Source organism: Mus musculus, chromosome 17, assembly GCF_000001635.26.
Source record: "Mus musculus strain C57BL/6J chromosome 17, GRCm38.p6 C57BL/6J".
Taxonomy (NCBI): Eukaryota; Metazoa; Chordata; class Mammalia; order Rodentia; family Muridae; genus Mus; species Mus musculus.
Window position 1 is genome coordinate 88,296,059 of NC_000083.6, and position 19,988 is coordinate 88,316,046.

The 19,988-nt window shown below is 44.1% G+C and overlaps 2 long non-coding RNA genes across 16 annotated transcripts in view; both read right to left on the minus strand.

Annotated features, from left to right (window-relative positions):
* Gm31615 overlaps positions 1-19,988 on the minus strand; it is a 151,558-nt gene that overhangs the window by 58,958 nt on the left and 72,612 nt on the right. The gene's annotated exons all lie outside the window — the stretch shown is intronic.
* On the minus strand, positions 10-11,516 carry 1700116H05Rik. 5 transcript variants are annotated; one of them, XR_001782254.2, is made up of 4 exons: positions 9,136-11,514; positions 8,497-8,650; positions 8,355-8,418; positions 10-220 (listed from the first exon to the last, which is right to left on the minus strand). It is a non-coding gene; the product is annotated as an RIKEN cDNA 1700116H05 gene (long non-coding RNA). The 5 variants fall into 5 exon arrangements; XR_877102.1 differs by lacking the exon at positions 10-220 and adding an exon at positions 4,578-4,609 and having other exon boundaries at positions 8,497-8,550; positions 9,136-11,516; XR_877099.1 differs by lacking the exon at positions 10-220 and adding an exon at positions 4,578-4,609 and having other exon boundaries at positions 9,136-11,513.

Below are 19,988 nucleotides of genomic sequence, written 5' to 3' on the forward strand. Positions count from 1 at the left end.
AAGTTGAAAGACAGAAGATGGCAGGTTTATTCTTGAGTTACTTTTCAGTTGACTTTTGTTTTTCATTTAATTTATTTATGAATTTATGCATGTGTGCACCACATGTGGAGGTTAGTAGGCAGTTTGCAAAGATCAGTTCTCTCCTTCTACCATGTGAGTCCTGAGATCCAACCAAGGCTGTCAGGCTTATCAGGAAACACCTTTAGTCATCTTGATGGCTCTACTTAAAAAAAAAAAACTATTATTACTATTACTACTATTATTATTATTAGTAGTAGTAGTAGTAGCAGCAGCAGAAGCAGTAGTAGCATTTTTTTTTGAGAATAAATTCTCACATATCCCAGGCCAGCCCTGAATGTATGAAGGTCTTTCTACCTCTGCCTTCTGAGTACTATGATTGCAGTTATACATCACCAAGAATAGTTTTATGTTTTAGAACTTTTTTTTCTTCCTCTTTCCTTTTCTTTTTTGAGAGAGTCATATTGAATAGTCCTAGCTGGCCTATGTAAACCAAGCTGTCCTTGAATTTGGAATCCTCCTTTCTGCCTCTCAAGTACCAGAATTATAGGTATATGTCACCATGACTGGCCATTGTTAGTGCTTCAAGAACTATGGGCCTTGAATTTCATTTTGTGCTGGGTTGTGCTCGCTCTGCAGTTCCAGGCACTTGCTGTAAAAGAAGACTTGTCTGGGGCATAAAATGTGAGCTCAGGTCATCTCACCCAATACGTTTTCAAATCCCCTTTTCTGCATTATGATGCCTTCGTCTGGGTGAAAGTCTCAAATAGAAAACATATCAGTACTGACTGCTTTGGGTAGGAGAGGGTGTGTAAGACCCTGTCCACTTAGCCCCTCAATCCCCACCATCCCACAGCTTTAAGTCTGAGAGAAGAGGCCCTCTGTGAATGATAAGGGCTTCCACTGAAGCTGCGAATGTTAGATCAGTGTCAGGGAGATTCAGAGTCCTGTGATGGCTCTGTACCCCAGAGGATGAGGAAAGTTTTCAAGGAAAGGAGAACCAAGCCAGTCCAGGGCATTAGCGCAATGAGTGCACTTCATTTTAGACCTCAAAAGATGTCTTTGACCAAAACTTAAATAAATATGAGTTCAGTAAAATAATAAAAATGACTATTTCCCAGGTACTTAACAGATGCAATTTCTTCTCTTAAGGTTGAGGTCAAGCGCTAAAGCCCAAACTCTGGCTGCATAGAGTGGCGCACGTCAGGAGGCAGAGGTAGGAGGATCTCTCTGAGTTCAAGTCCAGCCTGGTCTACAGAGTGAGTTCCAGGACATCGAGGGCTGTACAGGACGCCCTGTCTCTAAAAACAAAAATCCAAATTCTGTGTTGTAGAGTTTATTTTCCTTCAGTGTGATAGTCAGGGTCTGAGCCTGCCTCACAGTGAGCATGGAGGGCAGTTACAGCCAGCATGGACGACCTCTGTCCTGACTGGAATGTGGCTCTGGAAGGTTTTTTTTGTTTGTTTGTTTTTTTGGCTTCTGCTTCTATGCCACGACTCTTGTACCCAGTGTAGAGAACTTGGTGTTTCCCCTGGGGGTGCTACACATCACCCCTCTCCTAGATTCTGGCCTCGTCCCCTTCTCAAGGTCATCAGCACTAGGGCAGGCTTCTATTTAACCTTGGACTTAATTCTAGAAGCCATGCCTCTCCCTTCTTGACTTGTTGCCATTAAAGGCACTTTGCAAAGCTTCTTCGGTTCCCTGGCAATCTTGCAGCAGCCTGGGGGAGCCCTTGTCTTAGCTGCTCCTGCCTTCTGCCCTCCTTTCTCTAAAGTTTTCTTTCTCAGCGCCCTTCTCTCTGAGACAAGGCTGCTCTAGGGCAGTCCTCCCCTCCTCCCCTCCTCCCCTCCTCCCCTCCTCCCCTCCTCCCCTCCTTCCCTCCTCCCCTCCTCCCCTCCTCCCCTCCTCCCCTCCTCCCCTGTTCTTTGCTCCTATGGGTAATTTTCTTCTTATAATAACAAAGTGGACGTCAATGGAGTTTCAGAAGGACAAGAAGTTAATCTGACATTTATTTCACCATCAAGACTTTCAGAGCTGGCATGTAGCTCAGGGCTAAAGCACTCATCAATATTAGGGACCCAGGTGCTGGATTTAATCTCCAGTACCGTTAACATTAAAAACAACAAGAGCAACAGCAACAACTCAACAACACAAAACAAAACAAACAAACAAAAACCCCACAAAACTTGTTGAGTTGATTTGTTTTGAATATTTTTTCTGATTTTTTTTTCTTTCCAGCTCTTGTTGAACTAACTCAGGGAGCAAGGGTGCCCAGTGGACAGCAGTCACTAGTTAGTGTTAACTGTCAATGACACAGCCTGGAGCAGCAGTTCTTAACCTGTGCTCACCACCCCTTTGGGGGTTGAATGACCCTTTCACAGAGGTAGCAGATCAGACAGCCTGTATATCAGATATTTACATTATGATTCATAACAGTAGCAAAATTACAGTTATGAAATAGCAACGAATTAATTTTATGTTTGAGGGTCACTACAACATGAAGAACTATATCAAAGGGTGGCATTATGTAGGTAGCTTTAGGAAGGTTGAGTATCACTGGCCTAGCATCATCTGAGAAGGAAGTCTTAACTGAGAGATTGCCCAGATCAGATTGGCCTGTGGGCACTTCTATAGGGGTTTGTCTTTATTGTTAATTGGTATAAGAGAATCCAGCCCACTCTGGGTGACACAATTCCCTTGGCAGGTAGCACTAGGCTGGTATTAAAAGGTTAGATAACCATAAGCCTGCCACATGCCTGGATTATGACCTGGAAATGTGAGACAAATCCTTTCTCTCCCAAATGGCTTTTGGTCAGAATGTTCTATCAGCAACAGAGTGGAACTAGAAGTCAACTCAAGCCAGTGACTTTTGAATTTGTTGTCTCACACCCAAGAAGAACAAGGGATAAGGACAAGAAGGGAGCAGAGAAAAGGCAGATTATTAAGGATAAGTAAGAAAGAACTCCCAAGAGTAGAAACATGTGATGGTTTGTGTATGCTTTGTCTAGGGGGTGGCACTATTAGGAGGTGTGGCCTTGTTGGAGTAGGCATGTCACTGTGGGCATGGGCTTAAGACCCTCACCCTAGCTGCCTGGAAGTCAGTATTCTGCTAGCAGCCTTCAGATGAAGATGTAGAACTCTCAGCTCCTCCTGCACCATGCCTGCCTGGATGCTGCCATGTTCCCACCTTGATGATACTGGACTGAACCTCTGAATCTGTAAGCCAGCCCCTGTTGAATGTTGTCCTTTATAAAATTTGCCTTGGTCATGGTGTCTGTTCATAGCAGTAAAACCCTAGCTAAGACAGAAACTGGTACAGGGAGTGGGGTACTGCTGCGATAGGCCTGACCATGCTTTAGGGATTTTGGATTTGGAAAGCAGTAGAATGCTTTAAATAGGGCTCAGTGGGCCATCCTAGTAGGAATATGGAAGACTTTGTTACTGAGGGTGATTTGAATTGTGAAAGCCTGGCCCAAGATAGTTCAGTGGAGAATTTCAATATGTGGACTAGAGACTGTTTTGTGGTATTTTGGTGAAGAATGTGACTACTTTTTGCCCTTGTCTGAAAAGTCTGCCTGAGGCTAAGGTGAAGAGACTCAGATTAATTGCATTGACAAAGGAAGTCTCAGAAACATCAAGCAGAGAACTTCTCATGAAGAGCATTTTAAACAAGCATAGCAAGCTGAGAAAGGAAAAATATGGAAAATATGGTTCGAGTGTTAAAGGGGTGCCTGGAAGTGAAATGGGGCTGAGTTCTGTGTTCAAGGAGATAACAAATTAAGGCAGTGGGACTTTGGGGCAGGATCCTACCCAGCTGAGTTTAGATCTAGGCATGGTGACACACACCTTTAATCTCAGGAGATAAAGCCAAGCAGATCTCTGAGTTCAAGGCCAGCCTGGGACAGACCAAGTTTGAAGTGAAGAAAAGCTTAAATCCAGGCAAGAAGTTGGAACATTAAGTTGCCTTGGAGACCTCAAGATGTTAGAGATATCAGAGCTGTAGGATACTTGCTGAGGAAAGCTGCTAACAGAGAGCGGAACCAATCCAGGAGAAAGAAGTGGTTGCATTCAACAAAGATAAAAAAAGGAGTGGAGATCTGAAGACCGCATTGACATCAGACATGAGATGAAGAGTTTGGAGTTTGCCCAGCTGATTTCCTGTCTTGCTTTGGGGATTACAGTTAAGTGATTGGATGAATCTCAGAAGAGACCTTGAACTTTGGACTTCTGACATTGTTGAGACTGCTATGGACTATGGGGACTTGGGAAGTTGGGCTAAATGTATTTTTAAAAATTATGATATGGCTAGATATGGCCACCATAAACTCATATATTTGAACAAGCCTATGGGGGGCTGGGGAGTGGAATGTGATGATTTATATATGCCCAGGGAGTGGCACTATTAGGAGATGTGGCCTTGTTGGAGTAGGTGTGTGACTGTGGGGGTGGTCAGTGAGACCCTCCTTCTAACCTCGTGGGAGCCAGTCTTCTCCTAGAGGCCTTCAGATGATGATGTAGAACTCTCAGCTCCTCCTGTACCATGCCTGCCTGGATGCTGCCATGTTCCTGCCTTGATGATGAACCTCTGAACCTGTAAACCAGCCCCAATTACATATTGTTCTTTATAATACTTGTCTTGGTCACAGTATCTGTTCACAGCAGTCAAACCCTAAGAGCACTTCCAAGAGAGGAATACCAACATGCTGCCTGCCCAGTGACCTATTGTGAGTTATGGCAGGACTCTGATGGAGGCTGAGGTACTATTTGTGGTTCATCACTTTTGAGTACATCAGAGGTCCAGCCAATAGGGAGTCCATGCAAGTTCCTCAGCCCAACCCCTCAAAGGATCTTAGTACTCATCCCGCATGCTGTCAGCGCAGTAGCCATGTGTGCTGTCATGTGATCCACTATGTACACTGTTGTTGCAGCCTGAGGGGAGTCTCAGGCCTCGGGATTCATCATAGGCAATCCTCTGTACACATAGTATGCCTACATGTATAAGTGCAGAAAGAACACTAGAAAGTCAAAGTATTTTATATAAGGCAAAAACTTTTTGCAGAAAGCCAGGAAAATGATTAAATGCTTAATTATCTTTTCATTTCAGATACTATCATCAAGTTATTTCTCCCTTTCAAGTCTTTAATTCTGTTGTTCTAATTCAAACATACCATATATTGGCTTAAGTTCAATCAACATTAGATTGGATCAAAAAATTTATGGCTTTTAGCTTTCTGGGAATTCCACCTTTTTTTCATTATAGTGAATTTTAGGTCTTTGTTTCTTGTTTTCTTTTTCTTTTTTTCTTTCTAGAAAGTAGAATATCTTCTCCCCTGGAGTTTGTCATTGAAACTAGAACCACCTGGTCCACTAGGGCCATAAAACCCTGCACTGCAGCTCTCTCCCTTTGCCTTTGAAAACTCCCATTGTGGGCTGGTGAGATGGCTCAGTGGGTAAGAGCACCCGACTGCTCTTCCGAAGGTCCAGAGTTCAAATTCCAGCAACCACATGGTGGCTCACAACCATCCGTAACGAGATCTGATTCCCTCTTCTGGAGTGTCTGAAGACAGCTACAATGTACTTACATATAATAAATAAATAAATCTTAAAAAAAAAAAAAAGAAAACTCCCATTGCAGAGGAGCCCTGCCCCAGGCTAGGAGGAAAGTGCGCCACACAGCATCCAGGCAGATAGGTCCCTGAGGCTCCCTCCCAGTCTGGCCATTATATCACTCCCTTTGTGTGGTTACATCAACCTGCTCGGTCTTCAGCAAACCTAAGCATAACATTTCTCTGGATTTTTAGGTTTCCATTTCTGAGGTTCCTGTGTCCTAGGCAACTTCCATGCAACCTGTGACATTTCCTCTCTCTAACCTGAGTTTTGATTAGGACTCCTGGCCATGACTGCATGCATCATGGGTAGAGAGAAATCAGTCACACAGAGACAGCTGTGTAGCTCCCTCACCCAGGCGTTTGTTCTCTTCCCTTTCAATACTTGCACATACACATGTGCATGCATGTACACACACACAGACACACACAGAGAGAGAGAGAGAGATACACACACAGACACACACACATTCACACACACAGACACACACACACACAGACAGACACAGACACACATACACAGACACACACACACAGACACACACACACAGACACACAGACACACACACACAGACACACACACACAGACACACACACAGACACACACACACAGACACACAGACACACACACACAGACACACACACACAGACACACACACACAGACACACATACACAGACACACACACAGACACACACACACAGACACACACACACAGACACACACACAAAGACACACACATACAGACACACACACAGACACACACACAAAGACACACACACACACAGACACACACACACAGATTGTCAATCAATCACTGCAGACACAGCTTCTTCCCATGAATTCTCCTTCACAGGGGTCTGAAGCACGCCTCTGTGTGTGTGTGTGTGTGTGTGTGTGTGTGTGTGTGTGTGTCTGTGTGTCTGTGTGTGTGTGTCTGTGTGTGTGTGTGTCTGTCTCTCTGTCTCTCTTTCTCTGTCTCTCCCTGTGTGTGTGTGTGTGTGTGTGTGTGTGTGTGTGTGTCTGTCTCTCTGTCTCTTTCTCTGTCTCTCCCTCTGTGTGTGTGTGTGTCTTGTTAATGGTCTGTAGCTCTTCATCTAGGTTTGGATTCCTGTGAGATTTCCCCTGTTCATGTTGGCATATCAACTGGTGTCATTGTGAAGGTCTTGGTTAGGTGACCATATTGTTAAGACTTCATGGGCATAGCTGTCATATATATAAGGCCCAGTGTCACATATGTAGAAGTCACAGTATCCTAGTTCTCTGATTTGTTCAAATCCTTCTGCCCCTCTTCTGTGATGTCCCTTGAACCTTAGATACAGGGAACCCTTCATATTTTCATGAGTCGTTTTCGTTTGTTTTGTTGTTTTGTTATGACTCAGTGTGCATATATATACATGTTATGTGTGTCTGTGTGTGTATGTGCGTGCCTGTGCGTGTAAACATACATGTGTTGTATATGTATGTGTATATGTGTATGAATGTGTATATGTATGTGTAGGCCAGAGGCCTCCAGGAGTTGGCTCTTTCTTTCTACCCTGTGGATCTTGTTAGGCCACAGGTTTGGGAACAAAGACCAAAATGGAATAGGCCAAAAGGTCCCGCCCTTCCCTTCTGATCAGCAACCCTATATTCTTGATTCTGTTTGAATTGGATTTTTTTTTTCCAGACAGGGTTTGTCTGTATAGCCCTGGCTGTCCTAGAACTCACTCTGTAGACCAGGCTGGCCTCGAACTCAGAAATCCACCTGCCTCTGCCTCCCAAGTACTGGGATTAAAGACATGCGCCACCACCGCCCGACCGAATTGGCTTGTTTTATCAGTGAAGAAAACCTATCAGGTCCTAGAGATCAAACCCAGGGTGTCAGGCTTGGTGGCAACTGTCATTACCCGTGGAGCCATCTCACCCACCCATGGATGGTCAACTTAACACTGATTACAGCACTGTGAACAAGGCTGCCTTCCCCAGCAACTGCTCATGCCAAAAGCTCCTGGCCCAGGAGGGGTAAGGCCTTATAAGTCTCCCCGTCATGATAGAAGATTGATGGCCCCATCTTGTGCAGGCCTTGGGTAGCCATAGCTGTCAGCCTCTGAGTTCGTGTCTGCAATTCTGTGTCTAGAACATGGCATTTTGCACGACTCTTCCCCCATCCTTAGGCTCTTGCATTCTTTCTATGTCAGTTTGTTTGATTTTGAGTTAAATCTTCCCTGTGTATCCCTGCTTGGCCTGGAATTCACTATGTAGATCACGCTGGCCTCCAACTTAAGGGTGCTCCTTGTGGTTTTGATTGCTGGGACTGTAGGCGTGACGCCAGTCTGGTGAGCTTTAGGTTTAAATAGAAGAGTGAAGCACAGGCCAGAGTCTGTGCCCCTCAGAGGTCCTGCTCTGTGCTGTCACTGATCACTGTCTCCATTTGGCTCTGTAGTGATCCTAAGAAGTCTCTATTGCTGGAGCAGACAAGCTGATCTGAGGAGGTGGCTGCTTCTCCAGTGTATAGCCTCACCCTTGTGGATAACTGCCCCACCTGCTGGTGGAGAGTCCGTTCCTAGAGGCATTGGTTTAACATAATGACTTGACTCTGCCTTCAGCCAGGATGAGACAGGCTAGGTAAGGTGACAGACACTCACTCCTTAGTGACTACCATGCGTATACAGAGGCAAGCAGGAGTCTGAGGCAAGGGAACTCAGATAGACCAGAATGGAGAGTAATGCTAGGCTCTGCTTCTACTCACCATGGTGGTTTGATGAGAATGCCCATGTTGATCCATAGGGAGTGGCACTATTAGGATGTGTGGCCTATTTGGAGAAAATGTGTCACTGCGGGTGGGCTTGAGATTTCAGAAGCTCAAGCCAGTCCCAGTGCTGTTGTCTTACTGCGTTCTGCAAATCCAGATCCAAAGCTGACAGCTGCCTCTCTAGCACCGTCTCCTGCATGCGACCATGCGTTCTGTCACGACAACGGACTGAACCTCTGAACTGTGAGCCAGCCCCAGTTAAATGTTGTCCTCTCTAAGAGTCGCTGTAGCATCTAGTCACAGCAAATAGAAATGCTAACTATGGCTGGGTGATGCACACCTTTCATCCCAGCACTTGGGAGGCAGAGGCAGGCGGATTTCTGAGTTTGAGGCCAGCCTGGCCTACAGAGTGAGTTCCAGGACAGCCAGAGTCACACAGAGAAACCCTGTCTCGAAAAACAACAACAAGAAAGAAAGAAAGAAAGAAAGAAAGAAAAGAAAGAAAAGAAAAGAAAAGAAAAGAAAAGAAAAGAAAAGAAAAGAAAAGAAAAGAAAAGAAAAGAAAAGAAAAGAAAAGCTAACTATGGCAGCTACCTTGTGGGCCCAAGGGGTGAGGAGACTGTCTTTAGTAAAAGCTATTTCTAAATGAATATTATAGTAGGAAGGAAGAAGAAAGTGCATAAGGGAGGGAAGGGCGGGTAGGGAAGGAAGGGGGGAGGAAGGGAGGGAGAGGATCCATTCTTACCATCTGCCATTATTTATAAAACCAAGGACTTACTTAGCCTTTGACTGAAAGACATAAATCTGAAAAAGGAACTGAGTCCCAAGCGGTTGTGTTTCCTCAAGAGGAGAGAAAGATGCTAACAACCCCATCGGATGGGCAGGGCGATGTCTGTGTAGGAAGCTGTGGCCCTGGAGACTGGGTCTGGACAAATGAAGGATTCACTGCTGCATGCTTATGCTGTTGGCATCACGACCTCCCAAACCTATGACGTCACACAGGCGACAGTGCGACCCGCAGACCCGTTGCCAAGGCAACAGGCACCTATTCCCAGAATCTACTTGGCTCACCTCCCACTTTTACCTGTGTTACATCATTTTCCCTATAAATAAGGGGAATGCCCTCTCCCTCTATCTCTTTTTCCCCTTTCTCTTTCAGCCACCACCTTTCCCCCTCTCTCTTCCTCTTCCCCCCTTCTCTTGATAGCATTGTGTCTTTCTTGGCCCACTAGTCAGATCCTATAGCCTAAATTAGGCTACAGCTCTATGCCCCTCCCCACCCCCCACGCGTCCTGGGACAGAGAGTTAAAAAACAGTTTGTATTGTGACGTGACAGGCTTCACAATTTGATCCCCATCTCCTCTGAGGGCTCTGTTACATAGGCCATACAGAACGGAAACCTTCTGCTACTCCCCTAAGGTTATAAAAAGCCAAAATTCTCCTTTGTTTGGGGAAACGGGACTGGAGACTCCTGGGGTGGGGGTTGCTCTGGAGGTGCCCTGAAAGCTGTCCTGTTATCTCTCATCAGCACAATCACCTTTGTCCCTGTCCCTGTTTCTCTTTAAATAAACCCCCGCTTCAGGTTTAAATGGAAACATCCTCTTTCTCTTAAACATAAGCTCCATCATGTTAAAATGCCTTATATTATTTTTTTTCCTGTGTGATTTTTCTTCTGCCCATTTAGAGGCCCAACCATGACCTTGAGCCCTTTTCATTGCTAATGAAACTCACTGAGGGTAATTGTGGGTCACCTTCCTTTCAGCACCAAGGGCTGCTACGGTTCTTTTATCATTAGTGCAGTGCAGTGCTAGCAATTAGAACTCGTATACAATTTAACAGCAGAGTTTTCCTGAAGAATCGCTTTGTGCTGGGCACTCTTCTCCAGGCTTTAGAAGCGGTTTGTCTTTGTGTGAAGGTCGCGCTCTCTCTCTCTATCAGAACTACGGAGATGGCAGCGAGATGGCTCAGCAGGTACAGCTCTCCTCCCTAAGCCTGAGTTCAGTAGATAGACCCACACTGTGCTGGCTCCCGAGTCACACAGACAAACTGTGGAGGTCTGAATGAGAATGTCCCACACAGGCACAGACGTCTGAGTGCTTGGTCTCCTGCTGAGGAAGCTTAGGAGGTGTAGCCTTGATGAAAGAAGTACGGGGTGGGGTCGGGAGTTGGGGGTGTAAGGATGGACTCTGAGATTTCAAAGCCTTGGCCATTCCCACTGAGCCCTCAGCTTCAGCTGCCAGCTGCCAGGCCTCTGCTTTGTCGTCATGAACTCTAACCCTTGAACCTTAAGTGCAAACAAACTTTTTCTTCTATAAATTGCCGCAGTCATGGCAACAAAAAACTCACACATGCACGTGCGCACGCGCGCACGCGCACACGCGCACAATGACTGAAAAGCAAAAGAGCCCGGACTGCAAAATCAGTAAAATGAATGAATGAGCAAAATCTCATTTTCCTTAGGAGGAAGTGAGGCTTGGAAATCCTGTCCGTGATTTTTTTTTTTCCTGGCTAGAAAGCTGATCAGTGATGAAGCAGCGCTCAAACCCAGAGCCGCCCGCTGACCCCATTTCTCTACCACAAGACAGGAACTGTCTTCAAGTCCATTTCCCCTCAATTCATACTTCCTCGCGCTTTTAAATGTTATTTTTTTTATCATGTTCTTTAATTATGTGCCTGTGGGCATAATTCCACACGTGTGCAGGGATCATTGCAAGTCAAAAGTGCCAGAGTCCCCTGGAGCTAGAGTTACAGGCAGCTGTGAGCACCTAACATCAAAGGTGGGAACCCAATGCTGGTCCTCGCAACAATAGCAAGTGCTCTAACCTGCTGAGACCTCGACAGTCCCCTCCTCCCCCGTTTAAAAGGAAAGGTATCACTTTCCATGTGAATCCCCCTCCACCTGTGGCTGAGGGTTTCCCTCTACTCTGCTGAGTCACCTGTAGGGGGGGGGGCATCTTCCCCCCCTGAAGCCACAGAGAGGCAGGACCACTTTTGGTGATGATGATAGTTAAAGTGGGGAAATTAAGATCAGAACAGATGTTTTAAGTGGAAGGGTCCTGTGTTCCCATGCACTGGGAAGCAGATGAGAGGTGGAGGAGGGCCAGGCAAGGTCAAATGTAATGTTTTCTCAATAATATTAAAATAATAAAAATAAAACATGGCTCACCTGCCAAGCTAAAAGACAAAACGATGTCCAAAGGCTGAAGACCATTGGGACCAGTGGGAACCAATGGGAACTCTGCTGGTTATGAGACTGAGGTCGCAAGAGATGAAAGCTAGATTGTGTTCAAGACTTTACCTGCTGGGCCTGGTAGACTGCGGAGTTAGCATGTTGGAGGCCCAGAGCCAAGTTATCTTGGGTTGTCTTAGCTCCCTTTATAGGCATCCATTGTCCACTTCTGTGTCCTAATATTCTTTACAGACCACAAGCTTCTGACAGCACAAAGGCTGTCATGAGAAAGTGCACGAGGCCTGTGGTGGAGGCTACCTCACTTGCTATGGCCCAGTGTTTTAGGGTTCCGTTGCTGTAAAGGAACGTCATGACCCAGGCAGCTCTAGTAAAGGCAAACATTTAATTGTAGCTGGCTCACAGGTTCAGAGGTTCAGTCCAGTTTCATCATGGCAGCGTCCAGGCGGACATGGTGCTGAAGATAAGAGTTCAACACCTAGATCTGAGGACAGCCGAGAAAAGACTCACTCGTCCTCACCTGTTTCAACAAGGCCATACCTCCTCATAATGACGTTTCCCATGGCAAGGCGTACTCAAACCACCACACCCAACTACCTGATATTCATGTCTATATTATTAAAAGGCCATGATTTGGTTTGTAACTGTAAACACGTCATGAAACTGTTATTATATTGGGACAGGGTGATAGGAGCAGACTGATTCTATGTTCCTGGGCCATGGTCATTTGGCTCCACAATAAACTATGTCACTTTCTTTGTAGTGAGAGCCATAAAGCCTTATTTTGACAATGGCTTTATTGACCATTGGTGGTTTGCTTCTTATGAGCGAGGAGAGGGTAGTTCCTGTCACTGCTGAGCAGAGCCCTGCACAAGCCAACCTGAAACAAAGCCCTGGAGCTAGCACACGAGGACCTCACAGAGCACCAACTGCTCACTTCCTGTGCCTCTGAGGGTGGCTTTTTGAACACAGGGAACACAAGAATCTTACTTTTAAAAATTAATATTCAAGTTGTTAAAGTAACAGAATTTTTAAAAAGCTAGTCATTAAACTTTTAAGTTCAGTTTAAAGACTATAATAGCATATGCAATCCTCTAGCAAATTGTTAATATTTCTGTGAAATGACCTTTGATTGCTGAAATGGCCTTTGATTATATTTTATATTATTTGCAGGACTTGTAAATTAAACCCATTTAAATATTTCAAATGCATTCAAGCTTTTAATGGATTCTATCTCAAGAGATAATATTCTCTAATAAGTAATACCAAAGATCTTAAGTCTTGTAAATCTAATAAAAATTAAACTCCTAGCCGGACAGCAGTGGAACACACCTTTAGTCCCAGCACTTGGGAGACAGAGGCAAGGAGATCTCTAAGTTCAAGGCCAGCCTAATCTACATAAGGAGTTCCAGGACAGTCAGGGCTACACAGAGAGAAACCTTACTTGAAAAAAACAAGTCCCTGAGTGAAGTAGCCCAATCACAAAGGAACTCACACAATATGTACTCACTGATAAGTGGATGTTAGCCCAGAAACTTCGGATACCCAATATATAAGATACAATTTGCTAAACACATGAAACTCAAGAAGAACGAAGATCAAAGTGTGGACACTTTGCCCCTTCTTAGAATTGGGAACAAAACACCCATGGAAGGAGTTACAGAGACAAAAATTTGGAGCTGTGACGAAAGGATGGACCATCTAGTGATTGCCATATCCAGGGATCCATCCCATGATCAACTTCCAAACGCTGACACCATTGCATACACTAGCAAGATTTTGCTGAAAGGACCCAGATATAGCTGTCTCTTGTGAGACTATGCTGGGGCCTAGCAAACACAGAAGTGGATGCTCACAGTCAGCTATTGGATGGATCACAGGGCCCCCAATGGAGGAGCTAGAGAAATTACCCAAGGAGCTAAAGGGATCGCAACCCTATAGGTGGAACAACAATATGAACTAACCAGTACCCCGGAGCTCGTGTCTCTAGCTGCATATATATCAAAAGATGGCCTAGTCGGCCATCACTGGAAAGAGAGGCCCATTGGACTTGCAAACTTTATATGCCCCAGTACAGGGGAATGCCAGGGCCAAAAAGGGGGAGTGGGTGGGTAGGGGGTGGGGGAATGGGTATGGGGGACTTCTGGGATAGCATTGGAAATGTAAATGAGGAAAATAGCTAATAAAAAATTAAAAACAAAAAAGAAGCCGGGCAGTGGTGGCACATGCCTTTAATCCCAGCACTTGGGAGGCAGAGGCAGGAGGATTTCTGAGTTCGAGGCCAGCCTGATCTACAAAGTGAGTTCCAGGACAGCCAGGGCTACACAGAGAAACTGTGTCTTGAAAAACCAAAAAAAAAACTAATCAAGAAGTCAAGACAGAAATTGAGTAATAATGAATAAAATTTACTTGAATAATAATAATAATAAAAGAAAGATCTCCTAGAACACACAACTGGTGATCATAATCAAAGAGTACATTTAGCCAGCAGTGTCCAATCACTCTCAGCTACAGGAATAAAAACTGGAGCATTAACTTTGAAATGTAAAAAAAAAAAAAAAGAATTGGTAGCTTGCTGATATGTGCGTGTGCGTGTGTGTATGTGTATATATATATGTGTATGTATATACCTACTTTATAAGATATTAGTTTTGTTAGACTTAGGGACATAGCAAAGGCCTTTATCATTTCTTATTCTGCTGACAGTTGAACATGTTTTAATAAATACAAATTGTAACTTGTTACCAGTATACATAAGGATTTATCATATGATGTATTTTGTCTGTGTAAACCTACTACTTTTCATTTCATTCTGTGATAAATTTTTTAAATATAAGATTCCCTTCATATTTAGAAAAACTTATACTCAATAAATATGTATCAATTAAAAAAAAAAAAACAAGCAAGTCAACCAAACAAAACCAAACTCTTACACATGGAAATTTTTATCTTCTATTGACTGTTTGAATATTGCAAACAAACAGTAAAATATCAACCGGAAGTCACAAATCTAAACAATCTATTATATGTTTTTATTAGGTTTATATGATTAATATGTGAAGTTCTCCAAAGACTCAAATGATTCAACACAGCTGCCAGATAATACCGAGTGTTGCTAATATTTTCACGTGACATTTTTATTAATGAATAGTTATCAGCAACTGCTCCTCACTAATGAAACAAATACCTCATCGTAGACAACGTTTGTCTTCCTTTCCCTGTGCATTTCGGCTGAGTTTTTGCATGAGCTAAAGATAATTTTAAGGATTTGAGAGCTGTAGCTCTTGGACCCTGGGAGGGCTTTCACCTGATTCCACCTGCTGTTTGGGGCTCTGTTGGAACCTTCTAGACCAGCTGTTCTCAACCTGTGGGTCGTGACCTCTTTAGGGGTCAAATGACCCTTTTACAGGGGTCCCATATCAGATATCCTATATATTAATTACATTATGATTCATAAACAGTAGAAAAATTACAGTTATGAAGTAGCAATGAAAATAACTTTGTGGTTGGGGTCACCACAGCATGAAGAACTGTGTTTAAGGGTCTCAGCGCAGGAGGATTGAGAACCACTGGTCTAGAGGTTATAAAAAAGGTGCAGTCAAACTACTTGTTAGTTGATTCTACTATACCTGGGAAGTCTGCTGTGTTTTACATTTGTGTGTGTGTGTGTGTGTGTGTGTGTGTGTGTGTGTGTGTGTGTGTGTGTGTTTAAAGATATTCAAATGACTGCATGGTAATTCTAAAGACCTTCGGACTTCAGGGAATTCTTTTCCTGGGTTCTATGTCTGGGGGAGCAACATCTTATTTAGATCCGAGGATGATATCTTGTTGAGTGTTGGCTTTATCCTAAAGCATGGTTGGAAACTACAGTTCATGGGATCATTCTGCTTGCTTCAGGGACAGTCCAGGGACATGGGAGGGAGGAGAGAGGTCCAGATGCTATGTGGGACTCTACAGACACTGGGTTTTTTTTTTCCTCAAATTTTGTCGGACATGACAATTAATTGTACTGTATACTGGGTTGGGTTTTTGGTACAGGTGATGGGGAGGATAGCCATAAAGAATATCTAAAAGCTAGACATGGTGGTACCTCAACCCCCTGACCTGCATCAGACTACATATATTCATTTCCCTGCATCGGGCTACATAAATCCCTATCACTGAACAATGGTACAATTTTCCCAACCCAGGCTAACAATCAAATTGGGACAGTTACCGTTCAAGTGTCTCCCCAGTGTACCTGGTTATGAAGGACAGAGGGTTAATCTGACCTGAACTAGTTTGAATTCACATCCAATAAGGCAAAACTGTGTCCTGTAGTAATCTCTTAGGGAGAATCTTCTATTCACCATTCTAGGCTTAGGCATCACTGGGTGTGCATATGACTAAGATCAAATGCACTATGGGAGAGGCAGGTGCAATAGAGAAATGATTATATAACCTGACCTAGCAAACGAAACGGACGACCACCCAGGCTTAGTGACAGTAAACAGCTTCTCCTTCCCTTAATTCCACAGAAAGATGCCCTGGGCCCTGTGTGTGTGTGTGTGTGTGTGTGTGTGTGTGTGTGTGTGTGTGTGTGTGTGTCTGTGTCTGTGTCTGTGTGTGTGTGTGTGTGTGTGTGTGTGTGTGTGTGTGTGTGTGTGTATGTGTGTGTCCTGACTGTGTATCAGGTCAGTCTTGAGAGCATGTATCTCTCGTCAGTCTGCACTATGCCTTTGCTCAAAATCAAGTTACCTTGTTCTTTTGAAAGTCTGTATAGGGTTGTATTTCAGTTCTTTGGACAAGAGGACAAGAATCTAGAAACACCCAACCAAGACCCTGAGCACTGGAAACATGTGGACAGAGAGGATTAGGGGTTCAAGGTCCAAACTAAACGTGCACGACACTGACCTGGTGTCACTGTACGCTATGTCATAGGATTATACTGAGGGTGGTCTTCCTTAACAGTGGTGCTGGGGAAAGCAGAGTCTTACATGTAGAAGAGTGAAGTCACATCTATATCACTAGTTCTGTACAAAACCCAGTTCTAAATGGGTCAGAGGCTTCAGTATGAGACAAGAAACTCTGAAACCGTTAGAGAAAAGGTTGGGAAAGAATGTCAGGCTGTGCCGGGCAGTGGTGGTGCACACCTTTAATCCCAGCACTTGGGAGGCAGAGGCAGGCGGATTTCTGAGTTCGAGGCCAGTCTGGTCTACAGAGTGAGTTCCAGGACAGCCAGGGCTACACAGAGAAACCCTGTCTCAACCCCACGCCACCCCACCCCCCCCCCAAAAAAGAAAAAAAAAGAATGTCAGGCTGTAGGTGAAGTCACTTGGGATAGAGCAGCAATGGGAAGATAGGAATTTATGGAATTCAAAAGCTTCCCCATAGGGCTTGGAGAGAGGCTCAGGTCCAAGCACTCCCTTGGCAGCGGCCAAGTGCTTATAACTCCAGATCCAGTGGAATCCAGTGCCCTCTCCTGGCTTCTGTGGGTACTGCACCCATGTGGTGCACAGACCTGCATGCAGTCAAAATTCCAGGACTCATTAAATGAATAAAAACATTTAACTGCTTCTGTAGAGCAGTTGAAACAGTTGATGAAATGAAGAAACAGCTGGTTTGGAAGAAAACCTTTACTGGTGATACGTTGGATAGAAGTAGATATAAATACCTCAAAAAACAAAACAAAAACCAAGAACCAGTCTAATCAATAAATGGACTAACAAACAGTTATCTAAAATGAAAATAAATAAATAAGTAAATAAATAACCATCAATCATACGAGAAACCTGAAACTGTATGGGCTTTTCAAACCTTAAAGCTCATACCCCAATGAAGAACTTCCTCCAACAAGGCCACACCTCTAATCCTTCCCAAACAGTTCCACTCACTGGGGACCAAGCTTTGAAATACATGAACCTGAGGGGAACCACTCTCATCCACACAGCCACCCATGTGAAAGAGCATCGTGACCAAGCCTCAAGCAGTCCGGGAAAGTGGGTACATAAAGTGAATGAGAGCTCAATTTGTAACAGTGATCTACAGAACAGGAGTTATCTCTCATGGAAGTCTTTCTTTTTCTATTTACAGATAACTATTGGGGTAAATCTGTAGGTAAAATCTTTCAATTTTTGAAACAAGGTCATGTTCAAAGCAAAAACAAAACAACACAAAACAAAACAAAAAAAACCCTACAGTTATAGCCACCATGTAGCGGTTTTTAAACTTTATTTTATTTTTTGGTCTCATGTAGCCCAGGGTGACCTCTATGTTGCCCTGGCTCATGCTGACCTCAAATTCAATACGTAAAGAAGAATGACCTTGAACTCCTGATACACCTGCCTCTGCCTCCCAAGTGCTGAGATTACAGGTGTGCCCCATGCCTGCTCTGAACTCTTTCTGTAAAAATATTTTTACCTCTTTATAGACTTTATATATATGGGTGTTTTGCCCGCATGAATACCCACAACATGTGTGTGCAGCGCCCATGGAGGCCAGGAGGCATTGTTTTCCTGAGATTAGCGTTCCAGACATGTGTGAGCTGCTGTGTGGGTGCTAGGAACTGAACCCAGGTCCTCTGGAAGAACAGCCAGTGCTTGTAACCACTGAGCCATCTCTCCAGCTTCACTTATTATTATTATTATTATTATTATTACTTAACTGTAACCCATAGTTGAGCCATGTGAAACTTTTAGATTTATGGATCAGTGATGTAATTCCTATTTCACAATCTTTTATTTTAGAAATGTCTATCTGTGTTCTCTCTCTTTCCATATGTACATATATATGCATATGCATGTATATTTGATGATATAGCACAGATATGGTAGATGTCAATCACAAAGCTAAAAAGTTTTACAGAAGCCACTATGAGAAACTTCACATCACGCAAGAAAGTGAAAAAGAGTCACAGGTAAAGGACCTAAGGGAGAAGAAACAACTGATGAAACCACAGTGGCTGACAGAATGAGCTGTCCACGATTGAAAAAACAAATAGCTACGCAACACACAGCCATAGAGTAGTCCTCAAGTACTTTATGCTCAGCGAAGGACAGTCATACGCTCCTATGCTGCATGAATCAATTTGTTTGCAGTTCCTGAATAGGAAGAGCTGACCCCACTGATAGACACCAGAGCAGACATTCCTGTGGGAGTAGCTCTGGCTAGGAAGGTATAGGGTAGAGTTTTTTAGAAGGATGTTCTGCCTGAATCTGAACTTCTGGAAATAGACTTGAATGGATTTAAATGTGTTGAATTAAATAATAAATAACCCAGCTGTGGTTTGATACCCACCTCAGTGCTTTATGCTCCCAAAAGGAGACACACACACAGAGACATAGACATGTGTACACACAGACATAGACATGTGTACACACACATGCATACACACACAGAGACATAGACATGTGCACACACACATGCACACACACACACACACAGAGACATAGACATGTGCACACACACATGATACACACAAACAGACACAGACACATACACACATGCATGTGCACACACAGCCTTTATATTTTGATATACTTTAATCTGCATAATGGCTGGGCCACTCACTGTCTAATCTCCACTACTGATAGAATCTACCTCCCGCTGATAATTCTGAATTGCAGTTTACTGAATTCTGTGTTCTACCTCAGCTGGGCCACGCTCAGGCTCCTTCCCATGCCGCTCTATCCTGTACTCTTAGGCATGGTGGATCTTCTCTCCTCCACACTCCCCCTCCATGTGGACCTCCCCCTCCTTCTCCTCTTCATTTTCCTCCCCCCAATCCCCCTGTCCCAAGCCCTCAAGTCCCGAAGTCTTGCCTCGGTCTGCCCTGCCCAGCCATTAGCTGCTGACATCTTTATTTACCAATCAGAATTAACTGGAGATAGGGTCCCTCAGTGTCTTACGTGCAGAGACTCATGCAAACACTCTTGGGGACCCAAATTAACATTAGGCCAAACCCACTACAAAATGGACTTAAAATCTTGACATCTCACTGTATATAAATATTGTATATCTCAATTAAGTATGTTTACTTGGGCTGGAGCGATGGTCCAGTGGTTAAGAACACTGGCTGCTCTTTCAGAGGACCTGTGTCTGATTCCTGCACCCACACAGCAGCTCACAACCACCTGTAACTGAGATTCCAGGAAATCTGATGCCCTCTTTTGGCCTCTGCAGATACCAGATAAGCTAGTAATGCACAGACATACATGCTGACAAAACCCTTATTCACACATAAAATAAAAATAGAGAGAAGTTTAAATAAAAAAGAAAAAGTTGGAGGCAGGTGGATCCCTGTGAGTTCAAGGCCAGCCTGGTCTACAGAGCAAGGTCCAGAACAGCCAGGGCTACACAATAGAGAAACACAGCTTTAAACAAACAAACAATAACAAACAAACAAACAAACAAAAAGTATACTGACTTATATGACAGAGAGAAAGTACTTGGAAAACTTGATTACT